At 45.0% G+C, this 14,439-nt stretch overlaps 1 long non-coding RNA gene and 1 other non-coding gene across 2 annotated transcripts; both read left to right on the top strand.

The window, feature by feature from the left end:
• Positions 1-453: 453 nt before the first annotated feature.
• On the top strand, positions 454-575 carry LOC148001701 (small nucleolar RNA SNORA32). Its single transcript, XR_015636414.1, has one exon. It is a non-coding gene; the product is annotated as a small nucleolar RNA SNORA32 (small nucleolar RNA).
• A 10,635-nt stretch (positions 576-11,210) lies between these two features.
• Positions 11,211-14,207, top strand: LOC102547468 (uncharacterized). The gene is made up of 3 exons (NR_132127.1): positions 11,211-11,256; positions 11,873-11,991; positions 13,108-14,207. It is a non-coding gene; the product is annotated as an uncharacterized LOC102547468 (long non-coding RNA).
• The last annotated feature ends 232 nt before the right edge of the window (positions 14,208-14,439 follow it).

Below are 14,439 nucleotides of genomic sequence, written 5' to 3'. Positions count from 1 at the left end.
GGTTTAATCCTTGCACTTGAGAGGCAGAGGCAGGCAGATCTCTGAGTCTGAGAAATCCTGTCTCAAAAAACTAAAAGGGTAAAATAATAATTTAAAAAAAAAGCAGCCCTGGGTTCGGTCCCCAGCTCCGACAAAAAGAAAAGAAAAGAAAAAAAAAATCAAAGTAAAGCTCTTTCCAGGAAATCATTGAACTCGAAACTAAAACACTGAAAATCTTCTTATCCATTTTCATAATCTTTTCAAACTTTAAGTTATTGGTTTAAAGAACAAAGATATAAGGAAATAAATATATATCGTCATAAAATATAGTATCTTTATAGAAAAACAGTCCTCTGAATTTGTTGCTTCTCCAGGTTGCTGGTGATTCCAGATCCTACTGGACGTAGTGGCACATGTTTATAATCTTATAACTTTGGAGGCTGAGGCATGAGGATTTTAAGTTCTTGGTCACAATGGTCATTACCAAGGCTTTTAGAATGCAGTTTCTCATTTGCTGTGGACATGACCATAAAAAAAAATTCCCATTAGGTTTTCCATATGCTACTTGAGTAGCACTTAACCTGTTGGGAACATTTTTTGAGCAAATCTTTATCCAGTTGTTACTTTATATGTAGATGGTTCTAGAATACTGACTACTCATCCCATTACTCCCATGTTCTTATTATGCAGGGCTAAAAATAAAAAGCACAACTGGATGCCCTTGAGGAAAGGGCTATTTTCAGAGTGCCTGGATGGACAGCAAAGAAATCAAACCAACCACTTAAATAAAAATTTATTGACAATAAATAATTTTATACATTAAAAAAAAAGTTCTTGGTCACCTTGGGCTACCTAATTAGGTCATTTTTCAAAAAAAAAAGTAAAGTAAAATTAGTAACAAAATATTTTATATATGCATTATCTTGATGGGAACAGACAAGTGCAAGTGTAGTACACATAATAACCAGGAGATGGCAACATAGAGCTATATTTGTGTTCTGCCACTGGTAAGTGCCGATTGGATTATCTTGCTAAGACTGACCTTTATACTGCACAATGAATAGACCAATTATGTATGTAATTCAGCAGCTCTATCCCAATTTTGTTACTTTTTATGCACAAACACATAAGAACTGCGTATGAAGAACACAGGTTCTGGTTAGCTTAAAAAAATGTTCTCAGAAATCCATTTCTTAGCCTGAGTACAGTAACAAGGCAAGATCGGTCATAAAGTGTGGTCTGAGATCCACCATTTGGTTGTTTTTGCTTTAGACATTCTTTCTGTTGTTGCTATTGCTGTATTGGTTTGTTTGATTGATTGGTTGATTTTTGAGACAGGGTCTATATAGCCCTGGAAGTTGCTATGCAGTTTAAGGATGGCTTTAAACTCAGGGATCTGCCTGGCGCTGCCCCTGAGTGAGTTAGCAGTTCTAGCATTCCCAAGTACTTGTGCGTCACTTTCGTCTCCCATTTTAGAGGATGTTAAACTTAAAGCCAATATTCTAAAGTACACAGAATTAAAATATTTAGCATGCTTATTAGAAGTTATATAAGAAAGACATTAGGATATACTAAAATTTGAAATTTTTGTGCGGTTAAAAATTTTTTTTTTAATTTTGCCCTTGTTAAGATATCCTTTCTTGGGCTGGAGAGACGGCTCAGTGGTTAAGAACACTGCATGCTCTTTCAAAACTCAGGTTCAGTTCCAAGCACTCACATGGCAGCTCACAACTGTTCTTAACTCCAGTCTCTGGGGATCTACTGCCCTATTCTGGCCTCCAAAGGCACCGGGTGTGCCCAGGATGCACAGACAGACAAGCAGGCAAGGCACCCCTGTACATACACATGAAGAGGAGTCACCCTTTCTTTATTAACATCGATGGCCACCGCTGAGCCTCATCTTGGAGGTATCCATGGCTTCAATTACTTTTGTGGGGTTTCTTCTTGAAAGAATTGATAGGATGTCAGCCATCAAAGGCCCAGAATAGTTTTTACTGTCAAGGAAATCTGGTCAGGCAAACACAATCAGGCATAATAGTTCATGTATATTATTCTTAAAACAGGAAATAACAGTGAAATAGGTTTGAACGAAGTAATCTTTTACAAAACTGTCTTTAAACCGAAAGTTAAATCACCCACTTGGTTTCTTTGTTTGAAGTCTGCCTGACTGTAAGATTTTTTAAATTTGCAAGTTGGATGGGGTACTGCCTGTCTTTAATCCTAGTACTAGGGAGGCAGAGGCAGGTAAGAGCTCTGAGTTTCAGACCAGCCTAGTTTACAGAGCAAGTTTCAGGACAGCCAGAGCAACACAGAGAAACCATGTCTTCAAAAACCGGTAAGCAAACAAACAAACAAGTAAATAAATAAAATCTCTTCAGATATTAAATAACCATGAATATCTGTAGGCCACTAATAAAAATTAAACCCTCTCTTCAGTAGCCGTCAAATGAATCAAGAAAACAGTAAGTTATTTGAGTGCATTAACTATGGCTCTGAAAGGAGAACCTGTAAACTACAGAATGCTCGTACTGTCACACACACACACACACACACACACACACACACACACACACACACACATCATGCATTCTCACATACACAAGCTCCCGCTGTTTTAATCGACTCTAATATAGATGTTTTCCTCCTGATTTCTTTTTAAATTATAATTTTCTTATCGGTTGTATATTATAATAAATTTAAATGCAAACAAAAAAGTAGCTGAATAATGAATCATCAGTCAAGGCTCTGCCTCTGAAATTCAGTAGCCGTCCAATTCCTGCCATATTTGCTTTGTGTTAACAGAAGCCTTTGATGAACCAAGGTGCAGGTATCATGATCCTTCTGCCATGGTTTAAAAGTTTTATTGTAAGACCCCCAAATTTTTAAACTAGTATGTTTTGAAAATGATTCAAGAAACCACACTTTCATATAAAATATTTAAAAAACAAAGAGGTGAGGCTGTGATACTTCATCCTAAACATGCAGATTTGGGATGTTCTTTCAAACAGTGATCTAACTTTTATAATATATCTTCGGTAAAAGTATGGGTCATACTTTTACCAAAGCACATATTACTAATCTTAAATTTGAACTCTCCCTTAGATAATAAGCAGGTGTGCATTTTTGTTATTAAATTGTAAGGCCTGTCTCATTTTGTGTTTCTGTGCCAGATGTATGCTTTATACAGAAATAAGACAGAGGAGGATACAGGGGGTGGCAGAAAAGTTATTCATAGTGATTGGAGGGTGTGCTGGCTAGTTTTGTCTTGTTTTGTTTTTTAACTTGATATAAACTAGAGTCAACTAGGATGAGAGATCCTCAACTGAGAAGTTGCCCTAATCACATTGACCTGTTGCAAAGTCTATGGGACACATTCTTGATTAACAGTTGATGTGGGAGGGCCAAGCCCACCGTGGGTGGTGCTACTCATAGAAAGAAGGTGAAGCGAGCCAGGGAGACCAAACCAGTAAGCATGACGCTTCAGTTCCTTCCCTGAGTTGGCTGTAAATTGTAAGCTGAAATAAACCCTGTCTCCCCAAGTCACCTGTGGTCCTGGTGTTTATCCCAGAGATAGGAAAGCATACCAACACAGAGAACAAGACTGACACACGAAAGAGGGGTGAGCTGCTATGCAATCCAGCCCTAAGTGGTGTGTTCAGAATTGTTATTGCCAGAGGAATCCAGAGAAAAAGCAAGTGGGTGAGGGATGGAACTGGAGAAAAACTTCCAGAGCCTCCTGAGAATGGGGTCTGAGAGCCTGGATTTGAATATAAAAAAAAAAGCAAAGGAAGGGACCTTGCAGGTGGATAAGATCATGTGATTGCAGCTCTGTAACGCCCTTGCAGGACAGTGGTTTGAGACATATGGAGTTGGTTAGGAAGCCGGGAGAACAAAGCGAGCAGGAGACAGGGATAAGGCCGTGGAAAAGGAAACCTCAGATGTCCCAAGAGTGAAAGAATTGTCTGTTCTTCCATTTGCTCGCTACCTTTCCTGGGGGAGATTATGGAAGTTGCTATGGAATTGTGGGTAGAAATATCGGTTAGCATACTGAACGATTTCACAGTTAACTAAAGTATCTAGTACACTGGTTCTCAACCTTCTAATGCCACGACCCTTTAATACAGTTCTTCGTGTTGTAGTGACTCCCAGCCATAAAACCATTTTATTGCTACTTCGGAACTGTAATTTTGCTACTGTTAAAAATCATAATGTAAACATCTGATATGGGGGAATCATGACTCACAGATTGAGAACCGCTGATCTAATACAATTAAACATTAATGGGAATGTTTTCCAGAAGCTCCCTACTAAAACCTTTATAATTTATCTGGAGCCTTATTCTGGCCTCCTGATAGATCTACCTTGGCAGGTGCACACATGAACAAATCCCCTATGGGTTATACCTCCCATCTGCCTGAGAACTCTGTCTATGAACATATAGGTTGTGAATAAGTGAGTTATATGAAGAATTCACAGCCGATACCAATCAGGGCCAAATAGATTGTTTGTAGCATTAACAAAATCCCTACAAACTTCAGTGACTTCAATTCATCAATCTTTGATTCCCCCCACTACACACACACAAACACACACACACACGACATCTGTTTCCATGATCTCTAAAGCAGCCACAGAGAGAAATGAAAAAACCGTGCACTGGTGCAGTCACCTGGTCAGGGTGGCGCAGGTCGTTTCTGCATGTACCTCATGAGCTCATTCTGGGTTTAAAACTGGAACAAAGTGCAGTCCTACTACATTGGTGGAATGAGAAGAAAACACAGCTAGGAGCATCCTAGTCTCCTTTCCTACTGTCTGCAAAAGCATATTGTATTTCACAAGGGAAAGCCCCTCACGGGACAGTCACTTGCTGAATGACAAGCAAGCCCTGAGCTGCTTTACTTTGAAAAGTAATCCCATGCAGGTGTGTTATAGGGAGTAGCACATAATTTCTGCAAATGCAGCCTAGTTCCAAGGCCGTCTGTAGTCTACGGAAAACGTGAACTTTGGTGACTACACCTCCCCTGAGTCACACATCAGCAGCTCCTCTTTTCCAAGGAAGCATGAGGCATTCTACAATTTCCCAGCAAGTGTGCTGGCCCAGATTAGAGGGGAAGGCAGGCTTCCAAGTCACTTCACTTGTCCAGACTTGGTTCCGGTCTCTGTGATTCATGGGAGACATAGCTGTGAATTTCCCAGTGTCCCTTGAACTTGAGCTCCTGGCTGAGGACTGGACAGTGTCGTACTGTTCCGTCCAGAAGGGTCACTTCAGGGTTTTCTGTTTTCGTTACAAGAATAACAAGTGTGCCTTAGCAGACGGAGGGTTTAGTTACCTGATACCACAGAGGGCATGGCCTTGACACAGGAGACTTCTCTCAGGCTTGCCACCGTCCTGGGCATGTGTCCATCCATTTTCCATTTGTAAGATGACTTCCTGTTTTGCCTTTGCAGCTTTACCACTTGTTTGTCCGTAGTTTTTTCTGGGTTGGAATTCCTTCTAAACACTCTTCTTCGGAGATAAGGAAGGTCAAGACGGAGGACTAGGAATACCTTCCCTTGAGCTGTTTCTCTGGGTGGCAGCCCTCATGCCTGTAATATCCATCACTGAGTCCCTACTGTGTGGGATTCCTCCTTGTTCATGACTCAATGACTATCAGACGAGCAAATGAGGAAAACAGGGCAGGCTCACCCGTGTGGTAGCTTTCTATCCTACAGCTGTGGTTCGAATGTAAAATGTCCCCCAGAGGCTTCATGGGTTTGAACACTTGGTCCCTCCAAGCTCGAAACCCTGTTTCAGGAAGTTGCAAAACCTTTATGATGTGGGGCCTGGGCATTTGGAAGCAGGTTGGTGAGAGTGAGCCTTTGGGGGTTTTACATGATTCTAGTTCTAGCTTATATTCTCTACTTCTTGCTTAGTGGCCATGGGAAGAAGCCATTGCTTCATGCTCTCGCTGCCACAGACCTCTGTCTTGGTGGACTGTGATCTTCTGAAACTGTGAGCCAAAGGAATCCTCCCACCCTGACAGTTATTTTGGCCAAAGCCATGAGAATAGTAATGAATACACTTAACTTTTGATGGATGGCAGAGGCCTTTAAAGTACTAGACCAGAATGAGAGACACAAAGACCTTTGCTATGTAGACTAAGTGAATTAGTCTATAGTTTTATTTTCCAGTTAGTTTTTTCTGCTAAGTTCTTTTACATCTTCTACTCATCCCTACCTATCCCCCCTCTTTCCAGCAAAATTTAGCTGTTGGCTGTCCTCAGAATGGGCATATTCCTTGTCATGAGTTGAACTGCATCTCTTAAAAAAAAAAAAAAAAAAAAAAAAAGGTAAGCTGAAATCCTAGTACTTCAGAACATGGCCTTACCGGGAAGTAGGGTCACTGTAGATGTTAAAGCGAAGTCATTCTGGATTAGAGTGGACTCTAATCCAAGTACGGCCAGGCTCCTCATCAGCCACGTGAAGAGTGACATATAAAGGGGAAAAAGCAGGGGCGCATCCATCCACCATTGGGGCAGCAAGCTAGGGAGTGCCAATGAACGCTTGCAAACCAGCAGTGGCTGGAAGAGGCAATGGAGGATTTCCTTCTGCTGGTTCTGAGGGATACCAGCTCCACCTACACTGTGCTTTTGGAGTTCTAACTGCCAGGACTGTGAGGCAGTTTCTGTTGTTCAAAGCTGTTGATTTCTTCATCCCACATGTTCTGCTGCCTCTCTCTGGCCCACCCTCAGGGTTCATCAGAGAGCATCTCCATCGGGATACACTGAAAATGGCTCTTTTTGGGGTGGGACCTATAAATCCGATCCAAAATAGCAGGCTGGCTGGCTCCTTTTGTCTTCCACTGCACCTGTGTCTGCTATGAGGCAGGACAGGGATAAACAGGCAGGGCACTCTGAAGGGATCGACACAAAGAGATGGATAGTTAATTATAAAGAATAAAATGAGCATTAGAGGAAAATCACGAAGGACGCGAGACCCAAGAAGAAAACAAGCAAAGGTGGCCCGGAACTGAAAAGTAGGATGATGGGATGCATGGGGAACTCAGAAGGGGCTGCACTCAAGTTAGCAGAGGCCATTTCTGGGCTCCCTGGCAAACAGGCTTCCTCCTCAACATGCCTATGAGACAGTCGTTTAAAAAAAAAAAAAAAAAAAAAAAAAGCTGGGTTCAGCGGGAGCAACTAATAATTAAAGCCAGAGCCCTGCCGGCAGGTAGTTGCCCTTGATTGCAAAGAAGGTCTGGGAAGGCAAGCAGGGAAGGCTATGCCGAGAAGAATGACATCATGAGGAACAGCTTCGAGTAAAGCTGAGAAAAAGCAAGCCTGTGTTAGAATGAGCTTGGACAAAGAGAAAGAGAAAGAGAAAGAAAGAAAGAAAGAAAGAAAGAAAGAAAGAAAGAAAGAAAGAAAGAAAGAAAGAAAGAAGAAAGGAAGGGAGGAAGGAAGGAAGGAAGAAAGAAAGAAAGAAAGAAAGAAAGAAAGAAAGAAAGAAAGAAAGGGAAAAGAGAGAAAGGCTGGAGGCAGGCTAGAAAGAGGTCTTCCTCAGAGACCCGTTATTCTCCTGGTGGCCTTTGGTTCCCATCGATTAAGTGATAAATTATGCATGACCATCTCCGCTGCTTTCGGTCCTGGTGGTGGGAAATGATGGATGTTCTCGTGACCCGTGTAATTTGTTTGGGTTCAAAACAATTGTCTCAGCCTGTTGCTTAAATCGCTTTCACCATCTCTACCCACATTGAAGGGCTGAGCCGGCCCGGAGGAAGGAGCGACAGTTGAGATCCCAGCACATAGCTCCAGTGTAGCGCCTGTCACTACACAGAACACAGAGCCACAGGCTTTAGTCTTTATCAGAGAAGCAGTGAGTAGCAGTCAGTTCAATCACATCCAGCCGCAGAGATAAACCAGACACACACGGGTCCTCAGGAGGTGGGAGGGGGAAAAAGACGTAGGCTTCCTGAGGGAAGGGAACAAAAAGTAAGACCTGGACTGAGCCCACCAGCTCCGCCGGCTCTTATGAGGTAGGCTGGGCCAGGCGGCAATGACGGTTGTGTCCTCCCAGGCCGCTGTGAGTGAGTAGAGCAGGAGGCTGGGAAGAACAGGGAAGAGAACATGGCTGCTAGACAGCCACCATGGACTCTGAGCACCGGCAATCAGGCCTCCAAAATGTGAGGGCGAGGAAGAACGTTTAGCCACTCACAAAAGTATTTAAGCGGTAAGTGGCTGGCGTTTATATTTGTCTTCTGGTTTTCTCAACATACATTTAATAGTTTCCACGCCTCCTGGTGCCTAGAGTCTCACAGGTTTTTGTCTAGCCCTAGAAGGTTGAGGCAGAGAAAAGCTGGGGGCCCTGTCCAAACGGATGCTTAAGTCCCTTCCAACATAGACGGAAGTTGAGGTATAGAATCAAAATTAGGGAGGGAGAAGAGTAGAAAGAAGACAGGGAGGCTGAGGTGAACAGGCGTTTGCAAATGAACAAGCGGGAGGTGGCCTGAAGAAATTCTAGAAATTTCAGACAGGCTTCTGCACTTGTGGGGCTTCTGTAAGAGGCAGGAAAAGGTAATGAGTAATTGTTCTGTCCTTGCCATTGGCAGAACGTAGAGGGAATCTCCTGGGTATGGTATGTGTTGGTATTCTGTCTAAGCTCCACCCCCGCAGCTACCTAGCAGCAGCCAGGTATGCTCCGCCCCACAGTCGCCTAGCAACAGCCAGCTGTGCCTGACTATATAAGGGGTTGCTTGCCGCTCCTCCTCCTCCTTTTACCCTCTCTTGCTCTTTGTTCTTTGCTGCTCTTGTCCCCTTCCCCATCACCCCCGCTCCCATGTGCTCGTGGCCGGCCGCCTTTCCGCTCTTCTACTCTTCTCTCATTAAACCTCTTCACGTGGAACCATGGTGTCTCGGTGTGTTCTGTCCAGGCACAGGCCGAGATGTAAAACCTAACAGCGGGGTTTGGGGACTTAGCTCAGTAATAGAGCTCTTGCCTAGCAAGTACAAGGTCCTGGGTTCGGTCCTCAGTTCGGGGGTGGGGTGGGGGTGGGGGTGGGGGTGGGGGTGGGGGTGGGGGTGGGGATGGGGGGTGGGGAGGTGGGGGAACAAAACAAAACTAACACAGGGATCGAACCAGGAACCCTAACAGTATGGAACTGGGGTATGGTGAAAAGCCCAAGGTTACAGTAGGAGGGGTCACAGGCACAGTGGCACCACCTGACAGGAGCCGGGCCTGAGAAGAACACGAGTTTGGATGGGACTCCAGGCCCCAGGCCTGGGATGCCTGAGTGTGTAAGGGCACTGTCCTAAAAGGGAGCCAAGACTGAGGCAGTAACTGCAGTGATCGCAGTGGCTGGGCCTCAGTTTAGAGTTACTTCTCTGTAAGTGTTTGGGCAGCCCTGAGCACAGGAATATTTGAAACACCTTAGAATCTATCCCATCTGGAGCAAAAGCGTTTTTGTGTGGTTGTTAATCTGTGTTGCACCTGTGTCTGAGGGTGGGGACCTGAGGGTCTTCCTGTCATGGAAGAGCAGTACACAGAAGCAAAAGGACAGTGTCGCTGGCTTTACAAACATGCCGGGTGCAGACTTTAGAATGTGCTACACACGCTCCAGGTGAGTCACCTAATGTAATCAGAAGTGATAAACTGCTCCCGGGCAGAGAGCCTGAGACAGTCCTTGTGTCAATTTCCAGCCCTGGGTTGATTAGCTCAGTAACTAACAGTGTTTCAGGATTTTTTTTTTTCTTCTTCTGCCTGTGACAGTGTGAATGTGATAAGTTCCAGTTCTCTTCAGGAAGCCTCTTGCCCTTGCTGGTCTCTATTGCTGTCTCTGGTGCATCCATCACTCCCAGAGTTCAAATCCTGCTTCCTGCTCCATCTCTTTCCTCCCACTTGAGGCACGGGCAAAGCCCAGACGTTGCCTGTCTCCTCTCTGTCCTAAAGCAGCACTAACACGAAGCAGTCGTGAGCAGCAGACTTTCCCAAAGATGTTGTGGCTAATGAGAACAGACAGAGCTACTGTTGCCTAGAGCAGGAAATAATTTCAAATTTAACATCAGATGTTATTGTTCCTAGAAACGCGTTGGCCATTCCTTCTGTGAAGAATGTCTGCCCGCTTGTGTGTCCCTCCTTGGCATCCCCAGGGCACTCTAAAGCCAAAGCTGTCTAAAGGGAGATCAAGAAATATCCCATCTGTCTATATGGATGGCACTGTTATTTACTAAGAGCCAATGAGTCTACTAACCGCCTGCTGTATCTCCCTCAATACTCTGTACAGTTCCCTGTGAGAGTTTTCTTTTGTTGTTGTTCGTTTTGTTTTGTTTTCTTAGTCTGCTGTTGAGGAAATGCAGGAGCTGGGATCAGAACCCTGCTCCTTCTACTCCAAGCCTGTGCTACTAATTGCTATGCGGCCGCCCCGCCCCGCCCCACACACTCCTTAGATCATCAGAATTCAGATCTGTTACTTACCCCTTAACTCAGCGAAGTTTTCTGTAGAGGCAGGCAAAAATTCCCCTAACATTTTCTCCCATGCAATTGAATCCTTTGCTCTGGCAAATCCTCCCCCCTCCCCCCCACCCCCAAGAGAACTTTCATGTCTGCCCAGATCTCCTTCCCAGAGGCGGCGCCTCTCTGACTCCTCTAGATAACGTTTTTTTTTGCTGTCTCTGTCCCTATTCCCCTTCCTCATACTCTGTCAACTAAGGAACGAGCCTCATTTCATACCGGGAACTAGAATTCATTTGTTCTACCCCCTTTTTGAATCAGGGGAACCCATAAAGTGACAACACAGCGAGTCTCTCATTTCTCCCACAGCTGGGGGCAGGGAGGGCTCCCCAAGCTGAAGTCCTTTTCCTCCTCTTATCTCCCCGGCCTTCTCAAAGCTAGGTTTGGCATTCCATTAAGCCAGTCTGCCTTCCTGAGTCCTCATAATTCTAAATTATGTCCTTGCCATTGGCTAGGACAATAGCCCCAGATAAGAGGGAGCAGACATTCAAATAGAGTGCTTTTACATGACCTTGGCTCTGACAGGCGAGAACACGAGAAGCCAGTCTGCACAAACCTGAGGGAAGAAATGACAAGTCGGCCGCTCTTAGAAACACACAGTCCTGTCTCCTACACCAAGGGACGATGAGTCACAAGCCAGAGAGCAGATTTTAGACAGTGGGGGTGGGCTACCTATTTGCTGTGAGGCATGCTATCAGGAGAGAGAGAGAGAGAGAGAGAGAGAGAGAGAGAGAGAGAGAGAGAGCCATGCACCGTGTGATGGATGGAGCTCAGCGATACTGAAAGATAATGGTAGGAAGCAGACACAGGAAGCTGGGTTGTAAAAGTGTTGGTTGGGCAGAAGATTAGGGGTCCAGGGGATCAGGAGGAGTGGAGCAGGCCTGAGAGAAGACTGACTCTGGATGGTGAAGGCCTGTGGCCACGTTCCTGTAGAACAGTGGGGGAGGATAAGCAGGCCCCAAGTAGAGTATAGCAGAAACAGAGGTGGGGGTGGGGTGGGAGAGACTGAGAGTGGCCTGTTCAAAGGACAATGAGTCACCCTCTCGGCTTTTCTGTTTTCCTAACAGCTGTCACATGACAGCAGGCATCCAACGGGTTATCATTTCTTCTTTTAAAGACCTCAAAAATAAAGTAAGAGACCCAAATTCTCAATTTGGAAAATTCGCCCGTGGTGTCAGCACCTCCGAGCCTGAGGAGGTGATAATTCTTGAGCTCAAGGTGAACCTGGGCCCTGGCAATGTTCTCACCCTCGCTGGCTAGAAACTCCGTTTATTTAATGCCGTGGTGATTTGGGATTCTGTCTTAGGAAAACCTAAAAATAACCCTGCCAAATCTTGCTTTAATCAGTAAGCATCAGGGTTGATCCCGACATTCTCGAAGCTGATCACAAACGTTTCCACTGTCTTAGATACTTTAGAAGCTACGGAGCCAGGAAGTGTCTCTCGGCCGGAACTAATCCTGGTCACATTGCTACACAAATGTCCTGGCGACTCCCCATCAGTTCCATTTGTCTTTCCAAACTTCCAGGTATGTGTTCAGTGAGGTTGGGTCATGAGCTCTTCTCCCTAGACACTACTGAAGCAGCCCCAGTTCCAAGTCTGATATAGGAAGTTGGTCTTTTCTGTTAAAGAAGGGGCTGCTTTTCCCAGAACTTTATATTGAGGAACTCTCTCTGCTTCTGACTCAACCTAGAAAGAATCATTCTTCTCACTTACTATCATTGTTTTAAAAGTCACTTTTTAACCAGTCTCTCTTTCCCATTGGTTACTATATATCTCCAGTGCATTCAGACGGGCGATTATTTTAATAGGGAGAGAGAGAGATCTGAGGGAGGGAAGGAGGGAGGGAGGGAGGGGGAGAGAGAGAGAGAGAACCGAAGGAACACTTGAGATACCCTGCTCTCTTAGTCATCCGCACATGCTAGGGAACAACCAGCTAAGCCTCTCTTGGGTACGTGAAAGTCACCTTTCCCCAGCTCAAAATCACATTTCAAAGGGTGTCTGGGTGCAAAACTAAGGCAAGTAAAACCTACCCACAAAATAGTGTTAAGGGGAACACACTGTTTTCCACAACAGAGCACAGCTGGTCTGTGCTCAGAAACAGCAGTGAGCGACCCGGGCTGCAGGGAGCTGGGGTGGCCTTGAACAGAGCACCTAACATCGCTCTACATTTTCATTTCATTTAGAAAACAAGTGGGAAGCACCCATTGTGCTTTGGCTCATGGTGACCAGAGGAAAAGAAATAAGTCTAAAAGCGCTTTGTAAACCTCAGGGCTTTATCAGGATCACTTAAGGAAATCACAGGGGTGACTCTGTGGGGACATGAGATACCTGGTGCAAAGCTTCTTTGTCAGTGGGTGTGAGTGGTGTCTGTGAGCACACACAGGTGCCGGAACGAAAGGCACGTGCCGCTATACCCAGCTTTGTGTGCGTGTGCGTGCGTGCGTGTGCGTGCGTGTGCGTGCGTGTGTGTGTGTGTGAGAGAGACTCTAGGGATGGAACTTGGGTTTTCATGCTTTTTCTCAGAGCCTCTTTCAAAATGGCACTTCAGTATCCGCCATTTATGTGATTTAAATCCTACAATTAGCAGGTTATTAATTAATACCCTAAGAAAATACTGTTCTGCTGTTTCTTTGTCTTCCAGACGAACCATTTATCTCTGTACTTGTCACTTAGGATTCTCTCCACGGAGGAAAAGTGTTTGGAAGAGCTGGGAGGAAACAGAATGACATTTTTCTAAGTGTCTTCTGTCCGGAGACAAGGAGCTTCCCCTTATACCTCATATGACAATTGACCTGACAACATGGAGCAGGTATAGAAGGAGAAAATACACTGAGAGCAACTGACCAGGAGAACCTAGGAATCAACCAGTTAGAAAGCTTTGAGAATCCCAGTCAGATGAGGGAGGTCCTTCCCGGGTGAACAGAGCACATTCTGAGGCCATGGTCTCAGGGAGGTACAGTGGGAGGCCGCCCAACCCCCTCTCTCAGCTCTGCTCCCTTCTGAAGCCTGATCAATAAGAGTGTCACAGAGCACTTTTCTAAGAAGGCCATGATCTGTGATTCAGGAAAAAGAGGGAGCCCTTCAAGGCAAGTCGATACCCCAATTTCCTAGTGACTGGCTTTGCTCCCTGGAGTGGGCATGCTCAAGATCCAGTTTGAGGTCCCTATCTGAAGCTTACTCTCAAACTGCCTGATTTTAACTCTTCACCATTTGAGGCAAAATCATTACATGAGTTGATGTTAATGGGCAGGAAACGAGGCCCCTAATTTTTGCTAAATGAAATATTATTTCTCCCGCGCCTTCCCATATTACCAGCAGTCGCCTTCGCTTATGTGGGGAAAAAAACCCCAAAGAACATTTAACCTCAGTCCTGACAGCTCAGTATGACAGCTGCCACTGTCTTGTGGGATCTTACTTGATGCCCTCCTTTATTTACAAGGCAAATAATCCCAGAATTTCCCTCTCCACTGAGCATTTGGAAGAACCGCCCTGTAGCAATGTAGGACCAGATGGGTGGTGTCTGGTCGGGCCTCACTCTAACCTACCACTCTCTCAACTCTCTGCTGAGCCTGCCTCTACTTCCTGATGCCTGAAGCCCTGTTCTTTCTATATCACCATTCGCTAAGCAGCAAGAGCTTGGAGACTGGTTTGTTTTGTTTTGTTTTGTTTTTCTTATATATAAGTGGAGAAGGAAGTTCTTCTTTGAGTGGTATTCTGACTAATAAAGAGTGAGGTTATAACACATTTCCGCATCTTCCTTGGAACAATGGATCACTATACTTCATAAGTAAATGGGGGATAAAACTTGGTAGGAAGAGAGGGTTCGCTGACAACGTATTAAATCTTCTAAACTAGAGAGGCCTGCCCAGTACTACTCCCGATGAGCAGGCATGTGGTAGGGAGATGGGAAAGAGAAGCGGAGTGAGTTCTGTACTAGGAAGACAAAAGGAACTAGATACTCAAGGGTGATGAG

Source organism: Rattus norvegicus, chromosome 13 (assembly GCF_021556685.1).
Source record: "Rattus norvegicus strain SHRSP/BbbUtx chromosome 13, alternate assembly SHRSP_T2T, whole genome shotgun sequence".
NCBI lineage: Eukaryota > Metazoa > Chordata > Mammalia > Rodentia > Muridae > Rattus > Rattus norvegicus.
The sequence above is the reverse complement of the archived record's forward strand: the minus strand, read 5'-3'. Positions and strand labels throughout refer to the sequence as shown.